This window comes from Grampus griseus (assembly GCF_964374135.1).
Source record: "Grampus griseus genome assembly, chromosome: 16".
In the NCBI taxonomy this organism is placed as follows: domain Eukaryota; kingdom Metazoa; phylum Chordata; class Mammalia; order Artiodactyla; family Delphinidae; genus Grampus; species Grampus griseus.
Genome location: NC_139010.1, coordinates 60,934,949 through 60,955,494, shown reverse-complemented (window position 1 = coordinate 60,955,494; position 20,546 = coordinate 60,934,949). Strand labels below are relative to the sequence as shown.

The following is a 20,546-nucleotide window of genomic DNA, read 5'->3' as shown; positions in this document are numbered from 1 at the left end:
AAAGGACTCAAAGTGTACTTTCTTCACATCTTTCAATAAGATGGTCCTTAAGGATATGTTCCATCATTATCAGGGAGTATGTCAAGAAAGGAGGAAATACGGGATTCAGGAAACAAGCTAGGAAAGCAATAATGGGAATTCACAGGGTGATAACTAGAAGTAAATGCCTAAAGAGTAATCAGTCTCGTCTGGAGCAACAATGGGCTCCAGGGAGGTTTCAGGGAGGAAGGGAGAGTAGAACTCAGTAGATTATATAATGAAATGGAGAGATTGAAAATAATTGACAATATAATAAAGGCAAGCACCTCAAAGAACAAGAAAAGCAGAAAAAAAGACACTATACAGGGCTTCCCTGGTGGCTGCAGTGGTTAAGGATCCGCCTGTCAACGCAGGGGACACAGGTTTGAGCCCTGGTCCGGGAAGATCCCACATGCTGCAGAGCAACTAAGCCCATGCACTACAACTGCTGAGCCTGAGCTCTAGAGCCCACGAGCCACAACTACTGAGCCCGCACGCCTAGAGCCCATGCTCTGCAACAAGAGAAGCCACCACAATGAGAAGCCCGCACACCAAAACAAATAGTATCCCCCACTCGCCACAACTAGAGAAAGCCCGCACACAGCAACGAAGACCCAACACAGCCAAAAATAAATAAATAAAAAATAAGACACTATACAAGAAAGGAAATGTAATCAAGGTACAGTACTAGGATGAGAAGTGAACAGTATTTATACAGTCATAATAATGTAAGTGATTTATTGATTTGTATATAGGTTGAATCTAAGACAACCGTAGTTACTTTACAGAATGAAATCAAAATCTCACCAGCTTTGATAATATATTGATAAAAGTCCTTTACTTTTAATAACAAAATGTAAAAAGACGCCACAAATTGGAATTATAAGAGGGAAGATGAAAAAAAGGTAGAGGCACTACTGTTCTAACTATTGAAAACAGAAAAAAATAACTGATAAAACCAAACTTTAGTTTTTTGAAAAGGTCAAAAAAATTGCTAAATCTCTAGCAAGAGTAACAAAGAGAAAAACATAACACAAATTTTATCAGGAATGAAAAGAGGGAATTTCATTACAGACATTAAAAAGTTAATAAGACATTAAAAGAAGAGAATACTACAAACAATGCTACAACACATAAATTCAACTATTTAGGTGAAAGGGGCCAATTCCTTAAACTTCAAACTAGCAAAACTCATCCAAGATGAAATAAATAACCCTAACATTTAACAAAATTTAATTGTAGATAAAAACCTTCTGTTTTTATCTCTTTATCCAGATATAGAGAACTAGTGGTTACCAGTGGGGAGAGGGTAGTGGGGAAGGGGCAATATAGGGGTAGGGAATTAAGAGGTACAAACTGTTAGGTATAAAATAAGCTACAGAGCTTCCCTGGTGGCGCAGTGGTTAAGAATCCGCCTGCCAACACAGGGGACACGGGTTCGAGCCCTGGTCTGGGAAGATCCCACATGCCGCAGAGCAACTAAGCCTGTGCACCACAACTACTGAAGCCCATGTGCCTAGAACCCATGCTCTGCAACGAGAAGCCACCACAATGAGAAGCCCACACACTGCAATGAAGAGTAGCCCCCGCTCGCCGCAACTAGAGAAAGCCCGCGCTCAGCAACAAAGACCCAATGCAGCCAAAAATAAAATAAATTTTAAATAAATAAAATAAGCTACAAAAATATACTGTACAACATGGGGAATGTAGCCAATATTTTACAGTATCTATAAATGGAGTATAACCTTTAAAAATTGTGAATCACTATATCATACACCTGTAACTTATAAAATATTATATAGCAACTATACTTCAGTTAAAAAAACAACAACAACAACATTCTGGAGAAAAAATCTCCAGGCCCCTATGATTTCACTGGTGAATTCTATCAAACATTTAAAAAAGTAACACTAAATATATATAATCTCTACAGAAAATATAAGAGGTAGGTACCCTTCGCATCTTATGAGACCAGCATCAACCTGATTCCAAAGCCAGACCAAAACACTAAAGTAAAACTACAGACAAGTATCCCTTCCTTATAAACTTATATGCAAAATTTCTCAACATAATACAGTCAGCCTTCTTTATCGGTGGGTTCCACATCTGAATTCAATTAACTGTGGATCAAAGATTTCAGGAGAATTCTATCAAACATTTAGAGAAGAGCTAACACCTATCCTTCTCAAACTCTTCCAAAATATAGCAGAGGGAGGAACACTCCCAAACTCATTCTACAAGGCCACCATCACCCTGATACCAAAACCAGACAAAGATGTCACAAAGAAAGAAAACTACAGGCCAATATCACTGATGAACATAGATGCAAAAATCCTCAACAATATACTAGCAAACAGAATCCAACAGCACGTTAAAAGGATCATACACCATGATCAAGTGGGGTTTATCTCAGGAATGCAAGGATTCTTCAGTATATGCAAATCAATCAATGTGATAAACCATATTAACAAACTGAAGGAGAAAAACCATATGATCATCTCAATAGATGCAGGGAAAGCTTTCAACAAAATTCAACATCCATTTATGATAAAAACCCTTCAGAAAGTAGGCATAGAGGGAACTTTCCTCAACATAATAAAGGCCATATATGACAAACCCACAGCCAACATCGTCCTCAATGGTGAAAAACTGAAACCATTTCCACTAAGATCAGGAACAAAACAAGGTTGCCCTCTCTCACCACTATTATTCAACATAGTTTTGGAAGTTTTAGCCACAGCAATCAGAGAAGAAATAAAAAGAATCCAAATCGGAAAAGAAGAAGTAAAGCTGTCACTGTTTGCAGATGACATAATACTATACATAGAGAATCCTAAAGATGCTACCAGAAAACTACTATAGCTAATCAATGAATTTGGTAAAGTAGCAGGATACAAAATTAATGCACAGAAATCTCTTGCATTCCTATACACTAATGATGAAAAATCTGAAAGTGAAATTAGGAAAACACTCCCATTTACCATTGCAACAGAAAGAATAAAATATCTAGGAATAAGCCTACCTAAGGAGACGAAAGACCTGTATGCAGAAAATTATAAGACACTGATGAAAGAAATTAAAGATGATACTATATATACTACCCAAAGCAATCTACAGATTCAATGCAACCCCTATCAAACTACCAATGTCATTCTTCACAGAACTAGAACAAAAGATTTCACAATTTGTATGGAAACACAAAGGACCCCGAATAGCTAAACCAATCTTGAGAAAGAAAAACGGAGCTGGAGGAATCAGGCTCCCGGACGTCAGACTATACTACAAAGCTATAGTAATCAAGACAAGATGGTACTGGCACAAAAACAGAAATATAGATCAATGGAACAGGACAGAAAGCCCAGAGATAAACCCACGCACATATGGTCACCTTATCTTTGATAAAGGAGGAAAGAATATAGAGTGGAGAAAAGACAGCCTCTTCAGTAAGTGGTGCTGTGAAAACTGGACAGCTACATGTAAAAGAATGAAATTAGAACACTCCCTAACACCATACACAAAAATAAACTCAAAATGGATTAAAGAACTAAATGTAAGGCCAGACACTATCAAACCCTTACAGGAAAACATAGGCAGAACACTATGACATAAATCACAGCAAGATCCTTTTTGACCCACCTCCTAGAGAAATGGAAATAAAAACAAAAATTAACAAATGGTACCTCACGAAACTTAAAAGCTTTTGCACAGCAAAGGAAACCATAAACAAGACGAAAAGACAACCCTCAGAATGGGAGAAAATACTTGCAAATGAAGCAAGTGACAAAGTATTAATCTCCAAAATTTACAAGCAGCTCATGCAGCTCAATATCAAAAAAACAAACAACCCAATCCAAAAATGGGCAGAACACCTTTTGGTTTTTGGTTTTTGTTTTTGTCTCAAACAACTCACTGAAGTGTCTCAAAGGAGATCAAGTTTTACCAAAATGAACCCTGCTTGAGTTAACTGGTCGAAGGGATGGATTCTGGCCCTCTCAGGATTCCTTCTCCAGTCAGAGTGGGGAACTGGTCCACGTGTTTACTGCTGGGTTCACTGCAGCATCCAACCCAAAAGGCACGAGAAGAAGAAAACGCAACGGGTGGAGCTGGGCTTGAGTCCAGCGTCACAGTCTGGCCCCTACTACACGAGGCTGCCCTGCGTGACGAAAGGCAGAAGTAGGGAGCTGAAGGACTCGGGAGGGGGCCGGGGAGATGTGAGGGAGTCTGGTGTTCCAGGTGAACGAGAAGAAAGGGGTTGGTCGAGGGTTTGGTGCTGCAGTCGGAAGATTTGCAAATGCTAACACATTCCCGTGTGAGGCACATCACCTTTTGTCAGTTATTGTGAATATGTGTATTTTAAGCAATAAGATTCAGCTGGTCAGACTTTTCTGGGCAGTCTCGGTGATGCATTTCCTGTGCTGTGATTGTTCTGAAGACGGAGTGGCTCTAACCACTGTGAGAAGCCCAAATAAAATCAATCCCCGAAAAAAGAAAAAAAATAGGCAGAAGACCTAAATAGACATTTCTCCAAAGAAGATATACAGATTGCCAACAAACACATGAAAGAATGCTCAACATCATTAATCATTAGAGAAATGCAAATCAAAACTACAATGAGATATCATCTCACACTGGTCAGAATGGCCATCATCAAACAATCTACAAACAATAAATGCTGGAGAGGGTGTGGAGAAAAGGGAACCCTCTTGCACTGTTGGTGCGAATGTAAATTGATACAGCCACTATGGAGAACAGTATGGAGGTTCCTTAAAAGACTAAAAATAGAACTACCATACGACCCAGCAATCCCACTACTGGGCATATACTCAGAGAAAACCATAATTCAAAAAGAGTCATGTACCAAAACGTTCATTGCAGCTCTATTTACAATAGCCAGGATATGGTAGCCACCTAAGTGTCCATCAACAGATGAATGGATCAAGATGTGGCACATATATACAATGGAATATTACTCAGTCATAAAAAGAAATGAAATTGAGTTATTTGTAGTGAGATGGATGGATCTAGAGTCTGTCATACAGAGTGAAGTAAGTCAGAAAGAGAAAAACAAATACTGTATGCTAACACATATATATGGAATCTAAAAAAAAAAGAAAAAAAATGGTCATGAAGAACCTAGGAGCAAGACAGGAATAAAGACACAGACCTACTAAAGAATGGACTTGAGGATATGGGGAGGGGGAAGGGTAAGTTGGGACAAAGTGAGTGAGTGGTATGGACATATATACACTACCAAACTTAAAAATAGATAGCTAGTGGGAAGCAGCTGCATAGCACAGGGAGATCAGCTTGGTGCTTTGTGACCACCCAGAGGGGTGGGATAGGGAGGGTGGGAGGGAGGGAGACGCAAGAGCGAAGAGATATAGGCACATATGTATATGTATAAATGATTCACTTTGTTATAAAGCAGAAACTAACACACCATTGTAAAGCAGTTATACTCCAATAATGATGTTAAAAAAAAAGATTTCAGGAAAAGAAAAGCAAAAAAATAACAAAACTTCAATTTCCTTCACACAGGCAACTATTTACACAGTATTTGCATTATATTTAAACTACTTATATAACATTTATATTGTATTAAGTATTATAAATAATCTACAGATGATATAAAATATAAGGGAGAATGGCATAGGTTATATGCAAATACTACACCATTTTATATAAGGGACTTGAGCATCCTAGGATTTTGGTATCCGTCGCGGTCTTGGAACCAATCCCCTGAGGATACCAAGGAATGAGTGAATTAACAAACGTCTAGCCAAACCAGGCCAATAATCTACTCTGGCCATTGGAAATGTATGAAACACACCATCCTATATGGTGTGTTTCTACTATATGTTTTTTAATGCACACAAGTAGTAAATATAATTATCAAAAATCCAAATAGTATGGTAAGCTCAAAGGGGAGTATGCATTCATTCAATTAACAGTTTCTGAATATCAAGTTCTATAAGTCAGTTACAAATAAGCCAAGGACAATGTCCTAGAAGAAATGACTACCTAGAAAGGAGATACAGAAACGTGTGTTATATAGTCGTCTTTTGGTATGGGGGTGGGGTCGATTCCAGCACACCACCCTCCGTACCAAAATCCAGGAATGCTCAACTACCTCATACAAAATGGCACAGTATTTGCATATAACCTAAGCACATCCTCCCTGATACTCTGTATCATCTCTAGATTATTTATAATACCTAATACATGTAAATGCTATGTAAACAGATGTAAATACAATATAAATGCTATGTAAATAGTTGCTAGCAAGCAGCAAAAATAAGTTTTATTTCTTGGAAATTTTTTGAATACTTTATACCCACCAGTTTGTTGCATACACGGATGGGGGACACATGGATTACCCATCTGCCACTATCGAAAATCCAACCTGGGGTACTTATACCTGGGAGGGTGCAATTATGATCCCCATTTTCTAGATCAGGGAACTGAAGGTTAGAGAGATCAACTAGATCTGCTCTAGATAGATTCCACAGCTGGAAAATGAGAGTGCTAAGGTTCAAATCCAGGGCCTGTGCTATTAACTACTGTGATTATGATGTGGCAGGCAAGAGAATCAGGGTCGGGCAAGGAATCACACTCCCACTCACAAGTGTGTAGACAGTGCACAGCTCAACCTCCCAGCCTTCCCCCGACACATACTCCCCCCTCCCATCCATTAGCACCCAAACAGAAAGGCAGAAAGGAATTGGAGCTGCTCCTCGTAAAGGATGCCCCCAACTGATGTGGGTACCAGAGCACAGTCTTTGGCAGATATGTTTACTTTGGAAGAAGAATGCCAAGCGACACAATTTCTGCCCTCAGAAAGCTTAGTCTAGTTTATACCCAAAGATCATGTCCTCAAATTGTCCGCAAATATGTGGTGTGCTCAGGGATTGTAATACATGTGCACGTACACATCAGTGTGTGTATAGTAGATATAATAGTCATGTAAATGCACATGTATATGGAGAACAGTATAGATTTTCTCTAAAAAAAAAATCCTAGTAGCGCCATTCTACTTAATAACGTAATACTTCACAGCTGAGCTAAATGGACTCTCACCCTAGCTATGAGAATTTTTTTTTAAGTTTACTATGAGTATAACCAAGACTTTAAGGGTTACTGGTTAAACTATTAAGAACTCTTTCAAAGTAGCCTCAAGCACTTAGAAGTATCCATTTACATGCAAAACCAAGGCTCAGGTAATTGCAAATTCCTTAAGGATCATGCTAGGTAACATGTGATTTATGTTTCATGTACATGTGCACATACACACAAATGACAATATAACATTCCTTGAAAACTACTGTGTTTAAGATTTTAAGCTAGTTTAGACTGGCCTTCCCTCTACTCCCTCAAGTTAGTATGGCTTTACTACATATGATGGAATTTAAGAAATAAAGTAATGAAAATTCTAAGACCTAAGCAAACCAATTAGGAGAAAGTGGCATAACAGCATAATGGAAAACGTTAGATGTCACAGTTCAAATCCGGAGACCATATACCACAATTTTAAAACGAAGTAACCCCAAAGAATAAAAATATCCATTGTAATCAATATTTTATTTTCTTCAATTATTTCTATCCCATTTTAGCTAGAAAGGGTTTCATGAGGGAGAAGAGTAAACAAAGGGGGCACACTCTTTCAAAATTACAAATTTCCTAGGACCACAATGGAAAATATAAAAAGTTGGGTCTAAAGGGGTTCAGAACAAGCCTCCCAAAACTGTGCCATTTTTGCATGAGGCAATTGAGCTAAAGGCAATCAAGATCCTGCAGGTTCAGGAGAAACCTCTATCCCTCCCTTAACTACCTAGAAGAATTTATATTGGAGATTTATTTTTTAGAAAAGGTTATTATCTGAGAAATTTTATCTAAGTGGCCCCCATCCACATGGAGAACACACATCTAATCACCAGATGTCTACTCTTCTTGTCTGGTAAGTGACCCTCCTGTCCTTGGAGGCCCCAGACCCTTATCCCATTCCTTAGTTCAGGATGGCATGTATGCTTCCTTTTACCTTTCTGTCTCTCAGCCTCTCATGTATATGCAGTTCCCATACATAACAAATGTTTTTCTTCCAGTTTTAATGACATATACTTGACATACATACAGCACTGTGTAAGTTTAAGATGTACAGTATAATGATTTGACAGCATGAAACAATTATCACGAGATTAGTGAGCATCCACCATCTCACATAGATACAAATTAAAGAAACAGAAGAAGTTTCTTTCCTTGTGATGAGAATTCTTGATAGTAAATCCTAACAAGTTTCATATGTAACACACAGCAATGTTAATTATATTTATCATGTTGTACATTACATCCCTAGTACTTATTTTTCTGATAACTGGAAGTTGCTACCTTTTGATTGCCCTCAACCAATTCCTCTTCCCTCTCCCTCCCGCCTCTGGTAACCACAAATCTGATCTCTTTTTCTATGAATTTGTTTGTTTCTGAAATATAGTTGACCTAGGAACTAACATAGTTTAATACTACACAATAGTGATTTGATAATTCTAGACATTTCAAAAGGAGTACCACAATAAATCGTTATGATCTGTCACCACACAAAGATTTACATATATTCCCACACTGTACATTTCAAACCCGTGACTCACTTATTTTGCACTGGAAGTTTGTACCTGTTAATATCCCTTACTTATTTCTCCCCTCCCCACATCCCCATCCTATCCGGCAACCCAAAATTAAATTTGATTTTCTCCTGTTGATCTGACTCATGTCAATTTAATTCCTAGACCAGCCAGAAGAACCTAGAAGGGTAGAGGAGAGTTTTCTTCCTCCCTGACGGGTCTCAGTCTTGAAGAGACAGAGATCTTGTCTTACGCTCCAACAATAATGCAAATTCTCCATCTAGTTGGAGGATGGGGTAAAAAAAACAAGAAGGTGCATTTCTGCAAAGATCTTTAAAGTTCCACACCCTCAAACAACCCTTCAAGGCATGCACATTAAGGAAGGGACAGAGACATTCCCTCACACCTCACAAATCAAAAAGCGGGAAGGGTTAGAAAGAGGACCAAGATTACAGAGGAACTGCAGCCAAGATGCAGATTACTGTGATGACCATCACTCTGGAGGTTGAACCCTGGGATACAACAGAAAATGTAAAGGCCAAGATCCAGGATAAGAAAGGAATTCCTGGGCTTCCCTGGTGGCGCAGTGGTTGACAGTCCGCCTGCCGATGCAGGGGACGCGGGTTCGTGCCCCGGTCTGGGAGGATCCCACATGCCGCGGAGCGGCTGGGCCCGTGAGCCATGGCCACTGAGCCTGCGCGTCCAGAGCCTGTGCTCCGCAACCGGAGAGGCCAGAACAGTGAGAGGCCCGCGTACCGCAAAAAATAAAAAAATTAAATAAAGGAATTCCTCCTGATCAGCAGACTCCTTTGCTGGCCAGCAACTGCAAGATGGACTTTGCCTACAACATTCAAAGGAGTCCACTCTTCATCTGTGTGGAGACTTCGTGGTGGTGCTAAGAAAAGGAAGAAGTCTTACACCGCTCCCAAGAAAAGCAAGCATAAGAGAAAGAAGGCTAAGCTGGCTGTCCTAAAATAACGTGAGGTGGATGAGAACGGTAAAATCAGCCACCTTCGCAGGGAGTGCCCTTCAGAGGAAGGCGGTGCTGGAGTTTCCACGGCCAGCCACTTTGACAGACGCTATTGTGGCAAATGTGATCTAATCTATTGTTTCAAGAAACCAGAAGACAAGTAATTGTACACTGATTAACAAAGGACACGAGCTAGTAAACTAAAAAAAAAAAATTTACACAAAAAGTTTTGGTGAGGAGTGTTCTAGATTAGGAATTGGGCTTGTTCTCTCCTTCCCCCCTCACTGGCCTTGTGCCCTGTCCACCTGAAAGCCCAATGGACATGAAATGTAAGGGGCTGTGGTGACTGCTATTATAAATGACACGGGGGACTTCCCCGGTGGTCCAGGTGTTGAGACTCCACGCTTCCACTGAAGGGGACACGGATTTGATTCCTGGTTGGAGAACCAGAATCCCACGTGCTGCACAGTGCAGCCAAAAGAGTAAATAAATATATAAATGACACTATTCCTACCATACTAATAACCTTCAATGAGCCAGGAGCCCTAGAGTTCAACGAGTGAAGAGGACATTTAAAAAAACCCAAAGTGCCTTTAAGTGTTTCATTTTCTTGGTGTAGTTAGACATGACTCATTTCACCAAAGAGCTCACACAAAACAAGTATTTTTTCTTCCCTGGCACATCAGGCAAGCCTCAACTTTTAAAAATTTTATTTGCTGAAGTGGCCTCAGGAGAAAAAGGCGAGAAAAAAGAAGACCACAACTAAGGTTATAGACAAGGGAAAAGTTACTCACGAAAGCAAGAGTCACTTTCTTCAGGAGCTGTTCAAGATGACTGAAAAGATAATAAAAGGTTCCCCCGCTCATCCGGACATGCTGCCACAGGTTCAGCGACAGTGCTTTGCTTGTTTGTATGGACAGAAGTGATTCAGGGGAGAGGACTTTAAAAATACTCCTGCTTACCTAATGGAACTCAATGTTCAGAATGCTCATCTCATTCCTTTATCCATCTCCTCTCCTGGTTCACTCACCACAAACAAGGGCTGAGATCACTTCCCCGGCAGAAGGAGGGAGGGAAGATACTACTACATACTAATAATTTTATATTTTTGCTTTTCACCGTGGCACATGTATTTGGCAATGATCTCTGCAAACTTCTAAAAGCATTATAAAACTACAGTAAGGTGAATAATCACCATCAATTAACTCACCAATCCTAATAATGAATGGTCTCCCTTGACACTCTCCTTATCACTGTTTTTTGTTTTTGTTTTATGCCATGCTGCATGGCATGTGGGATCTTAGTTCCCAGACCAGGGATGGAACCCGTTCCCCCTGCAGTGGAAGCACGGAGTCTTAACCACTGGACCGCCAGGGAAGTCCCTCCTTATCACTGATATTAAAAAATTTTACACCAAATTCAGAAACTCTCAAATCTAGTTTTCAGCAATTAACACATGTTTAAGGACTTAGAGGGGGAGACCCTTACCATTTCAGGGTGTATAAATATATCCTGAAGGTGACTGTTTTCAAGCCTCTGGAAATTTTTCAGTCACATGCACACCCCATAACCATCCTTTTTTAGTCGTGTCTTCAGCTCAGTTTCAGTCACACTCACCTTACTCAGTCCCATCCGAACACGCCCACACTGAAGCCTCCCACTGTCATCCCAGGAAGACCCCTCTCTTTTCTATGATTTAGCACATGTCATACACTGCGATGTTGGGATCCCCTTCCTCAAGGGAAGGTCTCTTACTTCCCCCTCACATCTGGCACGGGCGGGCCTCAATGTTGCGGAACAGTGAATAAGCATTGTGTCCCCACCTCTGAGACACTGATTCACGTCCATCACTCTTTTCGCAAACTTGGCGGCAGATTCACGTTGTCTCTGCAGCCTTCTCTGATGGACCTGTTCTACACCAACCCTTCTGCTACTACCATCACCATCAAGCAGTCCTTCCTGCAACAGATACTCCCTGAGCCTCTATCACAAGCCAGGCACTGCTCTCAGGCTGGAAACGAGGCAATGAACCAAACAGATAAAACTCCCTGCCCGCCTGGAGCATACATTCTAATAGGGGAGAAGGGGGGTGCCCTGGAAATCTCACACTCAATTTGAACTTCATTATAATTGAGTTGTTTTGAGTCTATATCGAGTCAAGTGACTGTCTAGACTCCTGTCGGAGATCTTCTGCAAAGATGGGTACCAACAACTCCTCCTAAACCTGCAGACATAGGACTACTCTTCCTGTCAGGAGGTAGACTCTTATTTCCTCTCTACCTGAACGTGAGCTGCCCTGTGACTTGATCAGCAGAATCATCAGAAGTGACTGCGGTGCCAGTTCTGGGCCTGGGCCCTAAGAGGCCTGACAGCTCCCGCTGCCTGGGAAACCAGGTACCATGTAAAGAAGCTCAGCCTATCCTGCCAGAGAGAAGGCCATGCGGAGAGAAGGCCCCGAGGATGAGAACCGTGGCGCTCCGGGTGACAGCCAGCATGAGGCCGCAGACACCTGAGTGAGGCCACCTCAGACCTTCCAGCCACCAAGTGAACGCAGCCCTGTGAGTGAGCCCAGCAAACATCACTGGAGCAGAGGTCACCCCCCATGATAAATTCCTGAACTTCCGCATCACGACCAATAAAATGGGGGTTGTTTCAAGCCACTAAATTTGGAGGGCCGGGAGGGGGAGTTGTTGTTAGGCAGCAACAGCTTAGCCTTAACAAGACAGTGCTCTTAACCAGAGCCAGGGGTGGCATCTTCTGCATGTTTCTAAGCCTTCATTATGTCCATTATGGTTAGGCAAAAAGGAAACATCCAGTCAAAATCTGACGAGGGAATATTCATAAAACTAAATGGGGGAGGGGATTCTGGGAAGATGCCGCAGTACGAAGCACCAGGAATCTACCTCCCACCTAGACGACAACTGCATTGGTAGAATCTGTCTCATCCAACCATTTTGGAACTTTGAAGGCTTGCAACTTCCACGGGAAGACTTAGATGGTAAATTGTGGTGAACGTCAGTCAATTTGGGCTCTTAGCACAGTAGGAGCTACCCATCCTCCATCCCCAGCCCCTTGGCAGACAACTGTGCATGTTTTCCTGGAACCACTGCCCACAGCTTGTGGGAGCTAGGGTGGGCAAAAAGGACCCTGTCCTCCAAATATCGGCATCTCTGCTCTGAGTGCTGCTTCTGATCACAGAGCGCAGACAAGGTGGTGGGCGGCCACTGTCACTGTGCCTCCCTGACCCTATTGCAGCCCCTTCCCTCTGGCTGAAATGACTTCCAGGGGGATTAAAAGGCCAGACCCCTTCTCCCCCTTCATATTTCACTTTTTCCCCTTTTGGAGCCAGACTTTAAAGACGAGGACATTTAAAAACAACTGCATATATGGAGAAAATTAGAAAGTGACTGTGTACGCCCAGGGAAAGGCTCAGAAAAGACCTGGGAAGACCTTCAGCTTACATCTCAGACTGATCCTCAGCAAAGAGACCGTCTACAACAATCAAAAACAAAAAACAAACAATAAGAAAAACAAGCAAACCTTAGGGAAGGGGGGAATCTGATTTCCAGAGTTACCACATTACTAAATTCAAAAGTCCAGTAAAATAAAATAAATCACAAGGCATACAAAGGAACAGCAAAGTATGGCTCACTCAAAGAAAAAGAAAACTATCAGAACTTCCCTGGTGGTCCAGTGGTAAAGAATCCGCCTTTCAACGCAGGGGACACAGGTGCGATCCCTGGTCGGGGAACTAAGATCCCACATGCTGTGGGGCAACTATGCCCGCGCACCACAACTACTGAGCTCACAGCCCTCAATTAGAGCCCATGTGCCACAAACTACAGAGCCCACGTGCTCTGGAGCCCACGTGCCACAACTAGATTAGAGAAAACCTACATGCCACAATTAGAGAGAAGCCCACGTGCCACAACGAAAGGTCCCACACGCCGCAACGAAAGGTCCCACACAGCCAAATAAATAAAAGAAAAAAATCAACAGATGCTGTCTCTGAAAAACACATAACGGCTGATACACTAGACAAAGACTTCAAAGTAACTGTCCTAAAGACGCCCAACAGACTAAAGGGAGATATGGAAAACGTCAAGAAAACAATGTGTGAACAAAATGGAAATATCAATAAAGAGATAGAAAACTTAGAAAGAACCAAAAGGAAATTCTGGAGCTGAAGAGTATTGATACATAGCTGAAATGAAAAATTCATTAGAAGGATTCAAAGGCGGATTTCAGCAGACAGAAGATTCAGCGAACTTGAAGATAGGACAATGGAAATTACTGAGTCTGAAGAAAAAAGGAACGAAAGAAAAGCCAATAGAGACTAAGGGACCCATGGGACATGATTTAGAAGACCAACATAAGCATAGTGGGAGTCACAGAAGGAAAAGAGAGAGAGAAAAGGGCAGAGAATATTTGAAGAAATAATGGCTGAAAATGTCCCAAATTTAATGAAATACATGAATATAAACATCCAAGGAGCTCAGTAAACTCCAAGTAAGAAGAACTCAGAGACCCACACCAAGACACATTATAATCAAACTTTCAAAAGACAAAGAGAATCTTGAAAGCACAATAGGAGTGACTCATCACATACAAGGGATCCTCAGTAAGATTATCAGACTTCTTGTCAGCAACTTCAGAGGCCACAAGACAATAGGTCGATATAGTCAAATGCTAGAAGAAAAAACTATCAAACGAGAATCCTATATCTGGCAAAACTGTTAAGAGTGAGGGAGAAATCGAGACTTTCCCAGATAAACAAAAGTTGAGGGAGTATGTGACCACTGGACCTGCCCTACAAAAAAATGCTCAAGGGGGTCCTGCAGGGTGAAATGAAAGGACACTAGACAGTATTTTGAAGCCTATAGAGAAATACAGATCTCAGTAAAGGTGAGTACATTGGTAATTGCAGAAGCTAGTATTATTGTAACAGTGGTTTGTAATTACACTTTTTCTACATGACTTAAGAGACCAATACATTTAAAGAAAAAAAAAAACTATCAGTGTAAAAGCTAGTATTACTGTAACTTAGGTTTCTCACTCCAAATCTTGTTTTCTACATAATTTGAGAAAGAATCATAACTTTGAATTTATAATTTTAAAGAATCATAACTTTGTTTTTGAGTGTACTATGTATAAAGATGTTAATTATCTGACATCACCAACCAAAAGGGGTGGGGAACAAAGCTGTAAAGACTCACATTACTGAAATCAGAAATGAAAGTGGGGACATTAGCACTGGTTCTACAGATATAAAAAGGATAGGAGTAGGGCTTCCCTGGTGGCACAGAGGTTGAGAGTCCGCCTGCCGATGCAGGGGCGCGGTTTCGTGCCCCGGTCCAGAAGGATCCCACATGCCGCGGAGCGGCTGGGCCCGTGAGCCGTGGCCACTGGGCCTGTGCGTCCAGAGCCTGTGCTCCACAGTGGGAGAGGCCACAGCAGTGAGAGGCCAGCGTACCGCAAAAAAAAAAAAAAAAAAAAAAAAAGGAGTACTGTGAACAGTTGGATGCCAACAAATCATAACTAGATGAAATGGACAAACTCCTAGAGTCACAAAATCTACCGAGATTAAATCATGAAGAACTAGAAAATCTGACTATTCCTATAATTAATAAGGAGATTGAATCAGTAATCAAAAGTCTTCCAACAAAGAAAAGCCCTGGACCTGATGGCTTGACTGATGAATTCTACCAAACATTTAAAGAACTAACACCAATTCTTCTCTAATTTTTCCAGAAGACTGAAGAGGAGGGGATACTTCCAAACTCATTCTGTGAGGCCAGCATCACCTCGATACCAAATCTGGTCAGAGACACAACAAGAAAACTACAGACCAATATCCCTTGTGAACAGTGATGCCAAAACCTTCAACAAAATGCAGCAAACAGAAGTCAGCAGCATATTAAAAGGATTAAATACCATAACCAAGTGGGAAATGCAAGCATGGTTCAACAGACTTAACAAAAAAAAAAACGTAATATGCCATTATCAACAGAATGAAGGAAAAAATTCCACACGATCCCTCAATAGATGTAGAAAAAGAATCTGATAGAATAACACCCTTTTATGATAAGAACACTCAAACTAGGAATAGAAGGAAACTACCTCAACATAATAAAAGCCATATGTGAAAAACTCACAAGAAACATCATACCCAATGGTCCAAGACTGAAAGCATTTCCTCTAAGATCGGGACCAAGGCAAGGATACCCACTTTCAGCATTTCTACTCAATACAGTACTGGAAGTTCTACCCAGAGCAATTAGGCTAGAAAAAGAAAGGCAACCAAATTGGAAAGGAAGAAGTAAAATTCTCTATTTGCAGATGATATGATCTTATATGTAAGAAAACCCTAGAGATTCCACACACCAAAAAAACTTAAAACTAACAAATTCAGTAAAGTAGCAAAATATAAAGCCAATGCAGAAAAATCAGTTGCATTTCTATATACAATGAACAATTTGAAAAGGAAACTACAAAAACAATTCTGTTCACAAAAACAATTCTATTCACAATAGTATCAAAAAGAATATGGAATTAATTTAACCACGAAGGAAAAAGATTGTACAATTACAAACACTGACAAAAGAAATTAAGGACATAAATAGAAACATCCCATGTTCATTAATTGGAAATCTTAATACTGTTAAGATGTCCATACTACCCAAAGCTACTACAGATTCAATGCAATTCCCACCAAAATCCCAATCATGTTTTTGGCAGATATAGAAAAAAAAAATCCTAAAATTCATATGGAATCTCAAAATGTCCCCAAGTAGCCAAAGCAATCTTAAAAAAGAACAAAACTTGAGGATATACTTCCTGAGTTCAAAACTTACCATAAAGCTACAGTAATAAAACCAGTGTGGTATTAGTGAACAGACAGACATATACACAAATGTAATCTACTAAAGAGCCCAGAAATGAACCCTTGCAATATGGACAAATGATTTTTTACAAGGGTGCCAAACCTTCAATGGGGAAAGGATATTATTTTCAACAAACAGGCCTGGGAAAACTGGATATCCACATGCAAGAGAATGAAGTTGGATCCTTATCTAACACCACATACAAAAATCAACTCAAAAAATGGATCTAGAACCTCAATATAAGCCCTACAAGTATAAAATTCTTAGAAGAAAATATAGGACAAAAGCTTCACAACATTAGATTTGGCAATAATTTCTTAGATATGACACCAGTGGCATAGGAAACGAGAAAAAAAGACAAATAGGACTTCAAGAAAACTAAAACTGATGTACATCAGAAGATAATAATCAACAGAGTAAAAAGGCAACCCGCAGTATGGGAGAAAATATTTACAAGTAGTTTATCTAATAAAGGAATAGTATCCAGCATATAACTCCCAAAACTCAAACAATAAAACAACCCATTTAAAAATGGGCAAAGAACTTAAATGGATATTTCTCCAAAGAAGATATACAAATGGCCATGAAGTACACGAAAAGATGCACAACATCACTAGTCATTAGGTAAAAGCAAATCAAAACTACCATGAGATACCACCTCATATCCATTAGGATGGCTACTATCAAAAAAACAGAAAATGATAAGTGTTGACGAGGATGTGGAACCCTTGTGAACTGTTGGTGGAAATGTAAAATGGTACAGCCACTGTAGAAAACAGTATGGTAGTTCCTCCAAAAATTAAAAATAGAATCACCATATGATCCAGCAATTCTACTTCTGGGTCTATTCTAAAAAGAAAAGCTGAAAGGAGGGTGTGGGGGAACTATCTGTACTCCCATGTTTATAGCGGCATCATTCACAATAGCTAAAACATAGAAGCAACCCATGTGTCCATGGACTGAAAAATAAACAAAATGTGGTATATACACATAATGGAATATTATTAAGTCTTAAAAGGGAAGGAAATTCTGTAATATGTTGCAACATGGATAAATCTTGAGGATGTTATGCTAATTAAGCCAACCACAAAAAGGCAAAAACTGTCTGATTCCACTTATATGAGGTACTTAGGATAGTCAAAAAAATCATGAAGAAAGAAGGTAGAATGGTGGCTGCCAGGGGCTGTGGGTAGGGGGAAATGGGAGTTACTGTTTAATGGGTATAGAGTTGCAGTTTTATAAGATGAAAAGAATTATGGAGATAGAAGAAGGTCATGGTTACACAACAATGTGAATATATCTAATACCACTGAACTGTGCACTTAAAGATAGTTAAGATGGTAAATTTTATGTGTTTTAACACAATAAAAAAAATTTTAAAAAACCTAAATGGGATACCTATAAGCATAGAAGAGACCTAGAGCATTTTCTTTCTTGGACAGAGGACCCAAATCATTTTTTGACTGTGTATTCTATTAGTTAAATGTTGGCCACACCTCCTCCAATAAACTGTATCTATTTATAAGTTATACACAAATATTACTATATTAATACATTATGTACATCATGAAATACCTTCAAAAATAAATTCAAGAATAATCAGTATAAATGTGTTTCTATAAAGCTATTTATGTTTTTGTTTTTTTTTTGTGAGCTATTTATGTTTGAATAGACACACGAGTCCTACTACATCCTAGTGGTTGGCTGTGCATGCAACTTACCTTGCGGACGACTGCCTTAGAGTAAACCAGTTTCTATGTTATTCTCGAATTCCTCCTTCCTCCTTCCATCTCTCTCCCCTTGGTCTCTGTACTCTAAACTATTCCAGTTTTCTTCCTCTCAGTGTTTTCCTTCAGTAGTTCCACTTCCTGCTTCCACCTTTTAAATACGGGCTTTGAGGTATGGCCTTCTGCTCTTCCAAGTACATCCTCCCTTGGCAATTTCATCTTGCTCAGTGACTAACCACTGCCAGAAGTCTTCTCAGCTTGTTCTCTCTCTGCATTAGTCTATAACCACTGAACATTTACATCGGAGTCAAAAATCTCACCACTGGTGTATCATCTAGCCCACCCCACCCACACTGTCAGTGCCCACACAAAACCCTCCAACTGTTTACCTAGCTTCTGCTGAATCACCCCTAGTAAAGTAACTACACATCTAGGAACAATACAGAGCATTTTCTAACAGCTCTACTTATTAGAAATTCTACTAATATTAAGCTGAAACTGACTTCCCTGTAATTTCCATATTGGTTCTAGTTTTGGCTTCTGAGGTCTCACTACCCACACTCAAATCTAAATCAAATGCACTATCTTTGTAATCTTTGAGTTTCAGTGGCAAGACATGACGACCTTCTCCATGTAAAATAGGGCAGGTGAATATCAAAGCTAATTTGCACCCTATAAACCAAAACAGGCAATGAATACTACAGGTAAATCAGGGCAAGCACAGAACAATGTCCAGGACTAAGACATAGTCTAGCAGATATAAGAAACTGTGGATCTCTAAGGTGATGGATGATATCAAGTCTGAGGTCTCTCTTCAGTTGATGGGGCGCGTTCATTCTGTTTAGGGAACTAGGCAAGTCCTCCATGCTCCCAATCCTACTTTTACGATGGTCCCTTGATGACATGTTGTGAACTGAATACACGCTAGCTTAAAAAGCTATTCCATCTATACTCCAATAAAGATATTAAAAAAAAAAGCTTTTCCATCAACCTGATCTAGCAATTTAAAAGCAAAACAAAAACATACTCTCTGTTGTAGAATAAGCCCTCAAGGGCTTACTTAAACACGAGGAGTTTCTGGGTACTCATGACTTGGTCATGATGTTGGACGAGTTGATGGCTAGAAGGAATATGACTAAGAGCTGACAGTAAAAACCCAAGGAAGAATCCGAAATAGTGCAGGGTGACATGTCTGCCAGGAATATACCTAGAGAATACCAAAGAGAATGCAAATGAGACTGTGCCCTTCTGGTCTGTTTAGGGCCATTCACTTGGAAGCAAGGGACAAGAAAGACTTCCCATATCTAGCTCTGAGGATGAGGAACTTGGTAGTAAAAGAAGCTTTGAGAGCTCTAAGGCTTCCCTGGTGGTGCAGTGGTTAAGAATCAGCCTGCCAATGCAGGGGACACGGGTTTGAGCCCTGGTCCAGAAAGATCCCACATGCCGCAGAGCAACTAAGCCCACGCACCACAACTACTGAGTCTGCGCGCTAGAGCCTGCGAGCCACAACGACTGAGCCCGTGTGCCACAACTACTGAAGCCTGTGCACCTAGAGCCCGTGCTCTGCAACAAGAGAAGCCATTGCAATGAGAAGCCCGCGCACCGCAACAAAGAGTAGCCCCTGCTCACCGCAACTAGAGAAAGCCCGCACGCAGCAACGGAGACCCAACACAGCCAAAAATAAATAAAATTTTTTTAAAAAGCTTTGAGAGCTCTCAATGAGGTTTTAAAAAGACTTGGCTGTATCAGAAAAAATATGTAGATACAGAAGAGGAGTCCTAATTAAGTTAAACATGAGGGTGAGGAGAAGAAAAACATGTTTCAGATAGAAGAAAAAAAAACTATTCAAATTCTTCTGAGGAAAAAAAGGGCACAACAGCAATTTAGAATTCTCAAGGTCTGCCAAGGTTTCCTGCACAAAGCAAGAATTTTGTCCACTTGCTGCAGAAAAGAAAGCTCTTTCTCTTTCATATTTCTTACGTGTTAGAAAACATTAGTAAAATTTAGTCTTTCAGTCCCTAACAGCGACTAAAATGTAATCACACAATTATATTTAAGTTATATTCTGAGCTTGGACTGTCAATGAAATATCTTGTTCTAGAGAGAATATCTCCTAAGCTTTTTACACATACTTCTTTAAAATCACTAATCGCATCAAAATTTTTTTCCTGCAACCACCTCGTACACGGAGAGACTTGGAGCCATTGCTATAGCTTAAAATATTGGAATTCCCTTAATAGTTACTGGGAACTATGATAGTAGAAATTATTTTTATTAGTGTTTCTCTGAAATCTATTCATTTATAGCACCGTCTATAGTCATCCTACTCTTCAGC

At 40.2% G+C, this 20,546-nt stretch overlaps 1 protein-coding gene and 1 pseudogene across 4 annotated transcripts in view; one reads left to right on the top strand and one right to left on the bottom strand.

Moving 5' to 3' along the window:
- The window catches only part of CNNM2 (cyclin and CBS domain divalent metal cation transport mediator 2), a gene marked incomplete at its 5' end in the record, with an annotated part of 139,199 nt that overhangs the window by 69,806 nt on the left and 48,847 nt on the right, over positions 1 to 20,546 (bottom strand). The window lies entirely within an intron of this gene.
- Positions 9,102 to 9,764, top strand: LOC309834695 (ubiquitin-ribosomal protein eS31 fusion protein-like; annotated as a pseudogene). The gene is made up of 2 exons: positions 9,102 to 9,216; positions 9,434 to 9,764. The product of its transcript is annotated as a ubiquitin-ribosomal protein eS31 fusion protein-like (transcript).